The following is an 11,130-nucleotide window of genomic DNA, read 5'->3' as shown; positions in this document are numbered from 1 at the left end:
AGGAGGGGTTGCAACCATATGATCTTTAAGGTCCCCACCAAGCCCTTAAAATTCTATGATTCTAAGTATTCTCTTCTTCCTAGTTCAGTCCTCTGTCACAAGACTCCCTCTCAGAGATGCACCATTTACCCCTTCAATTTCTTTCTGTTCTGTCACATACCTTCATACTCATCTGACTTTAGATTCTGACAATTGCTTCATGCCACATGTCCTTTCTTTCCCTCCACCAGGATTCATATTTGCCAAATGTCCTATTTTTTCTCTCCCAGCAACTTGTTGGCCCGCTTTTCTCACATAGCGCTTGTTCTGTGTCGTCTTCCTTGTGATGCCCTTATTTATTTCCATGTTCCCTTATGCTTCTCATTTTTTAAATTTAATATGGGGTTTACAAAATCAAGCAACATGCCTTAGCACTTCCTTAATGTTCTCTGCTGAGAACAAGAATCATGGTTTGTTTTTACAAAATGTAGCAATGATTAGTATGTTTAAAATTGACCACTTTCTTCCTTTCAAAAATATTTTCTAAATGCCCACGTCACTTACTCTCCAGTTGCAAAATAAGGAACATAACACTTTAAAAAAATAAAAAATAAAAGAAGCTGACATCAGCTCTAACGTACTGAATTATTTTCACTTGTAATTTTAGATAAATTCACTGAACAAATTTATTTGTAACTTCTTCTAGTTATTTGAGAAATTTACCGCAATAAGCAATTACTGTCTGTCCTCTGCATCTATGAGCATAAATGCCTCTTATGAAGCTCTCTGCTCTTTTAGAACAGTAGAAAAAAAGCAGCACATTCTGACTCTACTGTTGGCAGTGCCTCTGCCACAGAAATTCGCTGTTCATCCACTTTCCACAGAAAGAAAAATTTTTTTAATTTTTTTGTATAGTTACTCATACGAGAAATGGCAAGTGCCTAGTTTGTCCTATTCAACATGCAGAAAGATTGCCAATGTACTTGATTCAATGCAGGACTCTTTGACAATTCACTGGAATGAAACCTTGTGTTATGCAGATAAGATTAGAATAAAGTATGCAGAATTCAATCTGATTTCAATGTACAAATAAAAATTAATCGGAACAGCAAACAGGAGAGGAAAATATAGCCAGGTTATAGATATATGAATTTCATCCTCAAAAGAAAAATGTAATTTTGGCTCCTTCAGCTCAGACATGAAGCCCACCAGGCATTCGTTTTAATAAAAGTCCTTAGCTCTCTCCATGAATTAATGGCCTTCTCTAGTCAAAGGTCATAATTCAGCCAGAGGTCTATCATCTGTCCTGGATATTTGCTTATCCAAATATGATACCTTGCAAATAGTGGCCCCAGAGAAAGAGTCTTATTCAAAAGATGCTCACCAACCACAGTCTTTAAGATGCTTTGTGTCATTCCCTCTAACTTCAGCTCTAATAAGACTAGTATGAAGCTGATTTCTCCTCCCCAACCCATGAATGAAAAGAAGCAGTAGAAAGAGAGATACAAACACGCTAAATTGGAGTTATGTTAACTCACTGCCACACACCAGCTTGGGCTTCTCTGATGCAAGAGTTTGCTAGATTATGACAAAAACATGTGCAGATCTCAATCATAGAATCATAGAATCATTTATGTTGGAAAAGACCCTTAATATCATAGAATTGCAGAATCATAGAATCAACTGGGTTGGAAAAGACCTCTGAGATCATCAAGTCCAACCCTTGATCCACTACCACTGTGGTTTCTAGACCATGGCACTAGACCTTGCCACATCCAGTCTCATCTTAAAAACCTCCAGTTTTTATATATCTTTGAGCTCCTAAGTGCCACATATACACACATCTTTTACAAACCTTCAAGGTTAATGATTCAACACTGAGCAGCCTGTTCTAGTGCTTGGCAACCCTTTACCTGAAGAAATTTTTCCTAATACCTAATCTAAACCTCTCCATACGCAACTTGCTCAGTGATATTGCCTAAAAGTTAATGAGCAATTACGTAAATATGAACATAGACATCTGTGCGAAAGTCTTCTTTTAAAAATACTGGTTTGACTCTTGAATCTCTTAACAGCATGTGCTCTTGCATGGCACCTTGACACAAGTCACTGTGAAGGCCATTCTGAGTGGTAGTCACAGAACTGGCTGGTTCAGTTATCCCAACAGTAAACTCTTATCAGAATAGTCACATGCAGCCAAGCTATCCCTCTCCAGAAACAGGAAAAAACAGTCTGTGGGGTTACTGAGATGCCAAAGGCAGCTCTGCAGGTGTCTGTTAAACTCTACTGCCCAAAGAAACTTTGACAAAGCCTAAACTTGGGTCCAAGCTTCAGCTAAAAGGAGTATAAAACTACAGAAGGAAAGAGCTTTCTTAACACACTCTGCTTCATATATTCTTTTTAAATAGGAAGTACTGGCTACTATTGGAGATGAATTTTTGTTAGTTTGAGTTTTGCTCTGATCCACTGCAACAGTTCTTGTGTTTAAGAGTAAGCAAGAAGGAAAATTTGGTCCAGTGAGGCCACAGCTCTTGGCCTTCTGACTTTAAACAGGAGTACAGAGCAATGATATTGTTTTCATTAACTCCAGCAGTAAGCTGGCCTTCTGGGTTCAATCCAAAGCCGCTATGAAAAGAATTAAGTATTTTACTAAGCTCTCAGTTTTGAGGAATGAAGATTATATAATTCCAACCTGGCCTCCTTAATTAATTTAATAGAGGAATGTTACTTGCCCACAGTCTGTCTTCTATTGTCCAGTAATGTTACACAAACTAAAAACTAATCCTCAAAAATAAAAGCTTATGTTTATTATCTAATTACCAAGAAAAGTGAAGTTTGGACTTTTCCTATGTTAAGCTATATTGGCCCTCAAAAGTTAATTTAGGTATTTATTTAGTCTAGTGAATTATTTGGTACTTCCCCTCGCTGGTGCCAGAAGGTAGAAGATAGGAGGGCACTGTTCTTCCCATCTGCAGAACCTGACAGCTAGAGGAGATTCCTCCAGGATGACAGAAGGACTCACAGGAAGCTCCTGCTGCTGCTCCAGTGAAAACCCCTGCTTGTGTGAGACCAGTGCACTGGCATGACTTGCTCAGCAGGGACACGGCCACTCTCCACACCAGGCAGATGGACAGGTATGCCCAGCACATTTATGCCAAAGCCACTAAGCTGCTTAAATGCACACGGGCCTCCCCACCCGCACTGCAGCATACAGGTAATGCCTGCTGATCCAGTGGGTCCTTCCCATCCCTAGTAGGATTTAGATGAGGCCCCTTAGTCCGATAGCAGCCCCTGAGTCTCAGGACATTGCCCTTTGCTAAGGGAAGACAGGATTAAACTCAGGCATAAAGCTAAGCACTGTGGGATGGGTCTGATCCTGCACTTAGGAGACACCTCTTGCCTGCTACATGGGCTTTTGGATGGGGCTCTCTGTCACAATCTGCTCAAGAAACACTGTGCTTGAAGAAACACTCCAGCACAGCTGACCCACGCACCAGGCAGAAACAACAGCACGGCCTCAAGCAAACATTCTTTCCTCCAAACAAGGTTATCGGAAAATACAGGCATTTCTGAGCAGTGTGTTTTCTTAATTTGCAGATTTCTCAAGAAGAAAACATTTCTGATCCTACACAATCCACATTCCAAAAAATCTGAGGAGGGAAAAAAAGTATGGAAATAATGGCATAAAAACTTTTATGTTACTAAGCCTCCAAAACAAATTTAAAACACATGTATTTTTTTTGAAGTAACTTTTTTCTACAAATTGGACCATATTCAAGTCATTGCTTAATTTTTGTCAAACCAGCCAAATACAGAGCTTTGATAAATGCGCAGGTGATGTCATTTTAAGTCCAGGGACATTTAAAGGGGGAAAACAATTTATGATTTCACCTCTGAATGAGAACAGTCTGCTGTTTATTCAGACTCAGTGCTTGAAAACAATACCAATCTGGCCTACAGAAAATGAAATAATTTTATTTACTTCAACAAAAGAACTGTTTATACATAAACAAAGATGTAACATTTTTTCCTTTCATATTGAATATGAAATATGAAAATATCCTTGTAGTAACACCCCAAAATAATCCTTCTTGAGCCATTGCAATATTCTGCTCTTTGTTGTACTTGTAGATTACTCTTCTGTACATGACTTCCATATTTACCGTAATGTTCCCATGTATACGCAGAGAGCAGAATGTCAAAATTGAGACAGGATCATCAGATCAAGGAGCAGAGTCTTGTCCTCAGAGAAATGAAAAAGATATGAAGAAGACAGGAATTTGCCTGTCTTTCTGTTGCCTAAGTGATCATCAGATTCAACTTTCCTCTTTTTGGTCAGCATAAAGCAGAGCATGTGAAAACTCAGCTAAGCCTTTTCTGTGTTCCTAAAAGACCATGATTTGTATGAACAGTGACATGACTCTGCCACTGTTTTGTCTACACAGTAGGCAGAACACACTTGTGGGTATTTGGAAGGATCACCCAGCCATACCAATGCTTAACTTCTAGGCATGACCTCTTGCAGATGAACAGTAGGAGGGTAGTTTGCTCTGCCATGTCCTTCTGAGTTATTTCCTTCAACAGCCACCACTCAGTGTTGAAAGAGAAATCTAAAGCTATCAGGTAGTTGGTCTCATTTAGTGAAAATAGTATAGCCACAATTTGATTCCTGATCATTTCTTCAAACTTAAGCAGTGTTACCTGCTCACTCACCCAAGTACAATATACTTCCTCTCACTGACCTCATATGGCTCTAGATTTAATGATCTCTGTATTTTCATACTTAATGTTGAAACAGACTTCCTCTGTTTCATCATGGGATGTTGAAGTTTGTCCTTCTTCCACCATTGCTGGTGTGGCTCTACTCTTATCGCCACAGCAGCTCCACTTTTGTTGGTGATCTGCTGGGTTCCCCACACACACACACTTGCAAGGAAATCATAAATGTAGCCTGCCTGCTGCTTCCAAGATTATTCTTGGAAATGCATGATATCTTGGGAAGCATGCAATATTCTTTGCACTTTTTTTATCTTCTTAAATACTTCTGTTTATACAAAATTAAGTTCAAGTATATCCCCCATGGGTTTCTCTATACAATGAATGCACGTTTACTTCTTTCTGCCCATATTGTCACATTTGGCTCTATGCCAATTATCTAAAAACAATAACACTAAGAAGACATCCCAGGTCAGCAAATCTTGGCCTCTGAGACTACTGTCAACATATTTATGTCTTTATATTCTTTAACGTAATTGCATAAGAGGATAAGGAAGAAAAATATAAGAATGGCCATACTCCAGCCAAAGCTAAGGCAATATTGTAACCTCAAAGTGCTGGAATTTAATACTTTTAAGTGGATTCAAGAACATACAAGATACCTGAGAAAACAGATACCAAGAGAGTATTTCAAGAATACTCTCCTACCAGCTTCCCAGGGATAATTTCTTTAAACAGTTAAATGAAATCCTAGGTAATATGACTTTTAAAAGAGGTCATTTAGTCTGTTGCTATAGGAGCATCAGCTATACCTAAATTGTACTTAAACCAAGAAAGATGTGAAGGATTCTCTAAGCTCATGGAAAACAGTACCTCTGATATATTTCTGTCTGAACTTTCACCCAAGATCTCACCTGTTGATGAGACCAAAGTGCATATATCTGAGATTTAGGAGCCCAGAGCTTGTTTGGTCTAACACTGGTTGCCTACACTGATCTTTTGGATCTGTAGTTTAAATATCAGTTCACCCAGGCATTCCCTGACGAAAGATCTAAAGAGCGTAAAATTTTCATCTTCATTTTGAGGGGAAGAAGGAGTTTGAAGAGGCTGGTGATAGGGAGATGGAAGGAGGTTTAGGTTTGTACTACAAAGGAGATGATGACCAGCTGCATAACTCTCTGTTTGCAATTGTGCATCTAGTAATTAAAAAGAAATTTAATTTTCATGGCACCCAGCACCAGAGCAGCTTGGATCTTGTTTAGAAAATTAACCACCCTAAAAGATGACATCAGATATCTGTAGTGAGTGAAGAAACACTCACTACCATCTTGTCATTTTGTCAGACAAAATGACTAAGTAAAACAAATCAAGAAAACAACGAGCCTTGAACTAAACAAACAGCCTAGCATTGCATCCCAGACACTGGCCCCAGCAGATTGTCAAGACGAAAAACATATACAAGCAGAGCCACTTGGCTAATAAAATCGTGCAGACAGGCTTGAAGCTTCAGCTCTGCAAAACTTATGTGGTGGGATGAAGTAACAGGGAGGGACCTTTGGAAAACTAGGTTGAAGAGACCAGTTAAGAGTGTAAAAATAGACTATATACTGATGTTTTAGCTAGAATTTGAGACTAGTGTTACAGCAACTCACCCCATTTGTGAACAAGAAAGACTTTGCCTTACATATGCCTACTGAGAAATAGGAGGTGCTAGCAGAACAGAGTGCAGCAGATAAAAGACTGAGATGGCTGCAGTGAAGTTGCCATTAAAAAAACATAGTTTAGCACATAGGGAGGCACAGAAAGTTAGAGACTGCAGTGCCGTCCAGAAGGAGGTGTTTCTCCTGCAGGATACAGGGGTGGGGGGGAAGAAAAAAAAGACTAGCCATTTTTCCATTATTAATTACTGTCAATGATTCCATTTTTTGATCATATGTAAATTGTTTATACCATGTCTTTTTTTATATTAAGTAATGGCCATGCTCATTGTCTTGAAGTTACACTGTGAAGAATTCAGTGGGCTTAGTTGTGTGATTTATATAATTTTACCATCATCATTCCTTTCATTGAATGATCTCCAAACAAGTAAATAGTTTTCAAAATGGGTTTACATATACTTCCTATGTGACTGCATAGGTAAATCACCACAAAACGATTGATTTCTTCTCCAAGGATACTTCTGTAAATAAAGTTTTACTCATTAAATTCTTGTAATAAAGACAGAAAAGGACATGAGTCAGAGTGAAGTTTGCATCTGTAATTCAAATAAATATTTATAAGCAGTGTTCACCCAGTTCTGTCCAGCCATATTCCCATTTCAGCAAAAGGCTTCCATGCATTACCAGTGCCAACAAGTCCTTTTTGCAGTTCTTGAAGTCTTTCTCCTATTTATTTCACACACAGTTTCTGTCTCAGATCAAGTATAACCTGTTCGGTTTTATCCTCTTGGACAGTCCAACTCACTAGAGCTTGTTTATATCCTAGATGGTGTATTACTGTGATGGAAGATTCTACTGTTCTCCTTCAGAAGAATTTCTGCAGACATTAGACATTTCTGACTAGATTTTCAAAGTATCACAGAACCATTTATGTTGAAGTCCTTTAAGATTGAGTCCAACTATAAATATGACCCACTATTAAGTCCTGTGCCCTTCAAAGTTTGCCTGAGCCAAAGGGCCATAAACTTGACAACAGTCATGTAATTCTGGAGACTGGGCAAATAGCTTGGGTGAAGCCATCTCTCTGTATTGTATCCAAGGATTGAGAAACATCTGTGGAGATATTCCCGCCCATTCTGCTCTGCCAGAAAGATGCAAAGTGGATGAGTCAGGCACAGAAAGTTCGTTCCCTCAACTTCTGCTCTTTGAGGTAATAAGATAAGCAACCCTTCCCTTAATCTTGCCACAGCTCAATTGCCTCTGGTACCATCCGCCTTGGAGGCTGGGGCTGTCACCCTGAGCTGGTGCAGTCCTCCCCCTGTATATACGTAACCTCTGTGTGAAAACCAGTCTTGTTAAAACTGTTACAATGAAGCTTTAATGAAAAGAGGTAGAAATTACATATGAGTAAATAAAATTCTTTTCTAGATCATTTGATTCAAAAATCACTACACAAATCTTCTCTCAAAAAATAAGGACAAACTGTCCCTTAAAAGTTATTTTAATGTAAATGATGATGAAGTTTAGGGTAGCATGAGAGCTCTGTTGTGTCAGTGTAGCTACAAAGAGATGCTGTAAAATATGTAAATGTAAAGAGCTGACAAAGTCACAAAAGCCTGTCATGTACAGTGGTATCTGTTGTGGGTGAAAGATAAAAGGAATCTCTACCTCTGTGCAACTTCTATGTTGCAACACTCCTCAGTCTCTGAGCTCAATCAGCATGTAGCCAAGAAAAAATGCTTTCCTGATTTGTTACTTTCCTTGTGTTTGTCTTTCCTACTTCATTTAAAATTCTTGTTTTCAGAAACAAACCTGTAAATATTTACAAAATGAATCATACTAAACAACAAAGGAGATTAGTGAAATGCTTTGGGACTAAAACAATGTGTTTCACATAGCCTGATTGTATAATTCAATTTTATATTAGAGGGGAGACATGTAAATACAAATGGTGAAATGTGACCCAGTTTTATGAGGTCATATTTCAAATACAGGGATGAAATCCAAATTGAGTTCTAGTTGCTATGTTTATTGTGGAAAAACTAAATTCCATATATATATTAGCACCTGGAGATATTTGGTGATTTCTGAATAACAATGTTAAAAAATTCATAAATCAAAATGTTTGAGTGTGAACAAAAAGCATACTTTTGGCTTTTCTGTGCTTTTGCTACTGAGATTTATTTTATTTGATCATTTATAATCCCTAATTCTTTTCACATAAACACATGTAAAACTTGTGTTAGCTATTAAGAATAAAACAGTGTTCCTTTTTATTTCTTAATTATTTATCAATACTGCATTAATAACAAAAACCATAAGAAAAAAGGATGCACGTGATTTGTAGATAATTAGTCTGTGGTTTATTTCTGTATAAACAGCATTTGCAATTTATTGAAAAGCAATGTGGTTTATAAAAAAATTACTCAAATTGTATGCTATCATAAAAAGACAATTGTAACACTAGAACAAAGGTATGCAGACAAGTTTTCTCATTAAAAACACATAGATATTGAAAGTACATAAGTCCCAGAGAGAACTGAAAGATAAGTAGGAAACAGGAAAAGTTTCTTCTGTGCAAAGCACTTAGTACAGCTAAAGAGAGTAAATATTTTATGTTGAAAGAATGCAATGTTTCTTGTTCTAAATTACATCAGATGTTATCACAGATAAATGAGGAGGACAATAAAAATACATAGGAGACTAATGAAATTGTAATTTGTAGAACATCCAGCTGAGTGTAATTGGAATTGTAAACAGTTCCCTGCCTATGGAAGTAGTGAAAAAAAGGGGGACAGGCACAGGACACCTGACTGTAGAGAAAGTCCAGCAGATGCCCAACAAAGATAACAACAAAATACAAGCGGTACAGAAAAATTGAGATGAAACCTCTCAAGTCTGATATAACAGCCAGTCCAGACTGCAACTCCTAAACTTTTCTAGAAATTCAGTCTACTTACTACTTCGTTTGTATTTCTCAGAGAAAAATGATCCCTGTCTCACCTCATTCATTCTAAAAATTATTTATTTCCTAGAGTTAGGTTACTATCTTGGTTGAGCTATTTCAAATCTTAGTGTGACAATAAATACAATCAATTCAGATTGACTTGAAAGTTTCCAAGCCTATGCTAGCAGCTGAGGCACAACACTACCCTGACACTGTTATTGCTGTTCCTGTTGTTTTTATTGTTATAGAACCAGCTGAAATGATACTTCATCACCATTCACAAGGCTGTGCTCTTATCCAATGCCATTAGTGCTATTATCGGGACCCCTGGTGGCCTGGTGGTTAGCATGCAGGACTCTCACTGCTGCGACCACGGGTTCGAATCCCAAGTCCCCCGGGCAGATGGTAGCTCGTTAGCCCTGTGAGGCCATCCATCTATGAGAAGGTCACTCTAAACAAACCTACGTCCTGAGGACCTCACTGCCATTGTCCAAGCTTGCTTGGCCCCAGCAGATGAACCTTAGGATTAAAGGGTGGGCTCAGTTCAGCGCAGGCTGTGTCTCACCTAAAAAATCCATTGCACAGGCTGGAAAGGTAAAAGACCTTTCCCCAAATCTTCGTTCGCGAAGACTGGCCATTATATTATTAGTGCTATTATCATAGAATCATAGAATCATAGAATTAGCTGGGTTGGAAGGGACCTCCGAGATCATCAAGTCCAACCCTTGATCCAACACCACTGTGGTTACTAGACCATGGCACTCAGTGCCACATCCAGTCTCATCTTAAAGACCTCTAGGGACGGAGAATCCACCACCTCCCTGGGCAGCCCATTCCAATGCCTGATTACCCTCTCTGAAAAGAATTTCTTCCTAATATCCGACCTAAACCTCCCCTGGCAGAGCTTAAGATCATGTCCTCTTGTCCTACTGCTGGTTGCCTGGGAGAAGAGACCAACTCCCACCTGGCTACAATCTCATTTCAGGGAGTTGTAGAGTGATGAGGTCTCCCCTGAGAGAAGCTGAACAACCCCAGCTCCCTCAGCCTCTCCTCACAGGACTTGTGCTCAAGTCTCTTCACCAGCCTTGTTGCTCTTCTCTGGACCTGCTCCAGCACCTCAATATCCTTCCTGAACTGAGAGGTCCAGAACTGGACACAGTACTCCAGGTGTGGCCTTACCAGCACTGAGGACAGGGGAAGAATCACTTTCCTGGTCCTGCTGCCCACACTGTTCCTGATCCAGGCCAGGATGCCATTGGCCTTCTTGGCCAGCTGGGCACACTGCTGGCTCATGTTCAGCTTCTTGTCAATCCAAACTCCCAGGTCCCTTTCTGCCTGGCTGCTCTCCAGCCACTCTGTGCCCAGCCTGTAGCGCTGCATGGGGTTGTTGTGGCCAAAGTGCAGGACCCAGCACTTGGCCTTGTTGAACCTCATCCTGTCAGAATCAGACCATCTCTCTAGCTTGTCCAGGTCCCTCTGAAGAGCCCTCCTCCCTTCCAGCTGATCAACACTCCCCCCCAGCTTGGTGTCATCTGCAAATTTTGTAATGGTACACTCAATCCCCTCATCCAGATCATCAATAAAGATATTAAACAGGACCGGGCCCAACACTGATCCCTGAGGGGCACCACTAGTGACCGGCTGCCAATTGGATGCAGCACCGTTTACCACCACTCTCTGGGCCCAGTCCTCCAGCCAGTTCCTAACCCAGCAGTTATGCTATAGTGATCATGTAAGCAAAGCTCAAAAGGAAATAAAAATCAAATTGCAAATAAATGCTAATTCCAAGGAAGTCAGTCCCAACAGAAAATGTGATTCAACTGGCATTAG

The 11,130-nt window shown here is 39.6% G+C and overlaps 1 long non-coding RNA gene across 1 annotated transcript; it reads right to left on the bottom strand.

The window, feature by feature from the left end:
* Nucleotides 1-1,658: 1,658 nt before the first annotated feature.
* Nucleotides 1,659-10,137, bottom strand: LOC113981493. Its single transcript, XR_003538437.1, has 2 exons — nucleotides 10,094-10,137; nucleotides 1,659-1,773 (listed from the first exon to the last, which is right to left on the bottom strand). It is a non-coding gene; the product is annotated as an uncharacterized LOC113981493 (long non-coding RNA).
* Nucleotides 10,138-11,130: the final 993 nt, after the last annotated feature.

The sequence above is a fragment of the Neopelma chrysocephalum genome, unplaced genomic scaffold (genome assembly GCF_003984885.1).
Source record: "Neopelma chrysocephalum unplaced genomic scaffold, ASM398488v2 Primary Assembly neopelma1_96588, whole genome shotgun sequence".
Lineage (NCBI taxonomy): Eukaryota > Metazoa > Chordata > Aves > Passeriformes > Pipridae > Neopelma > Neopelma chrysocephalum.
This window is presented reverse-complemented; position numbering and strand designations above follow the sequence as displayed.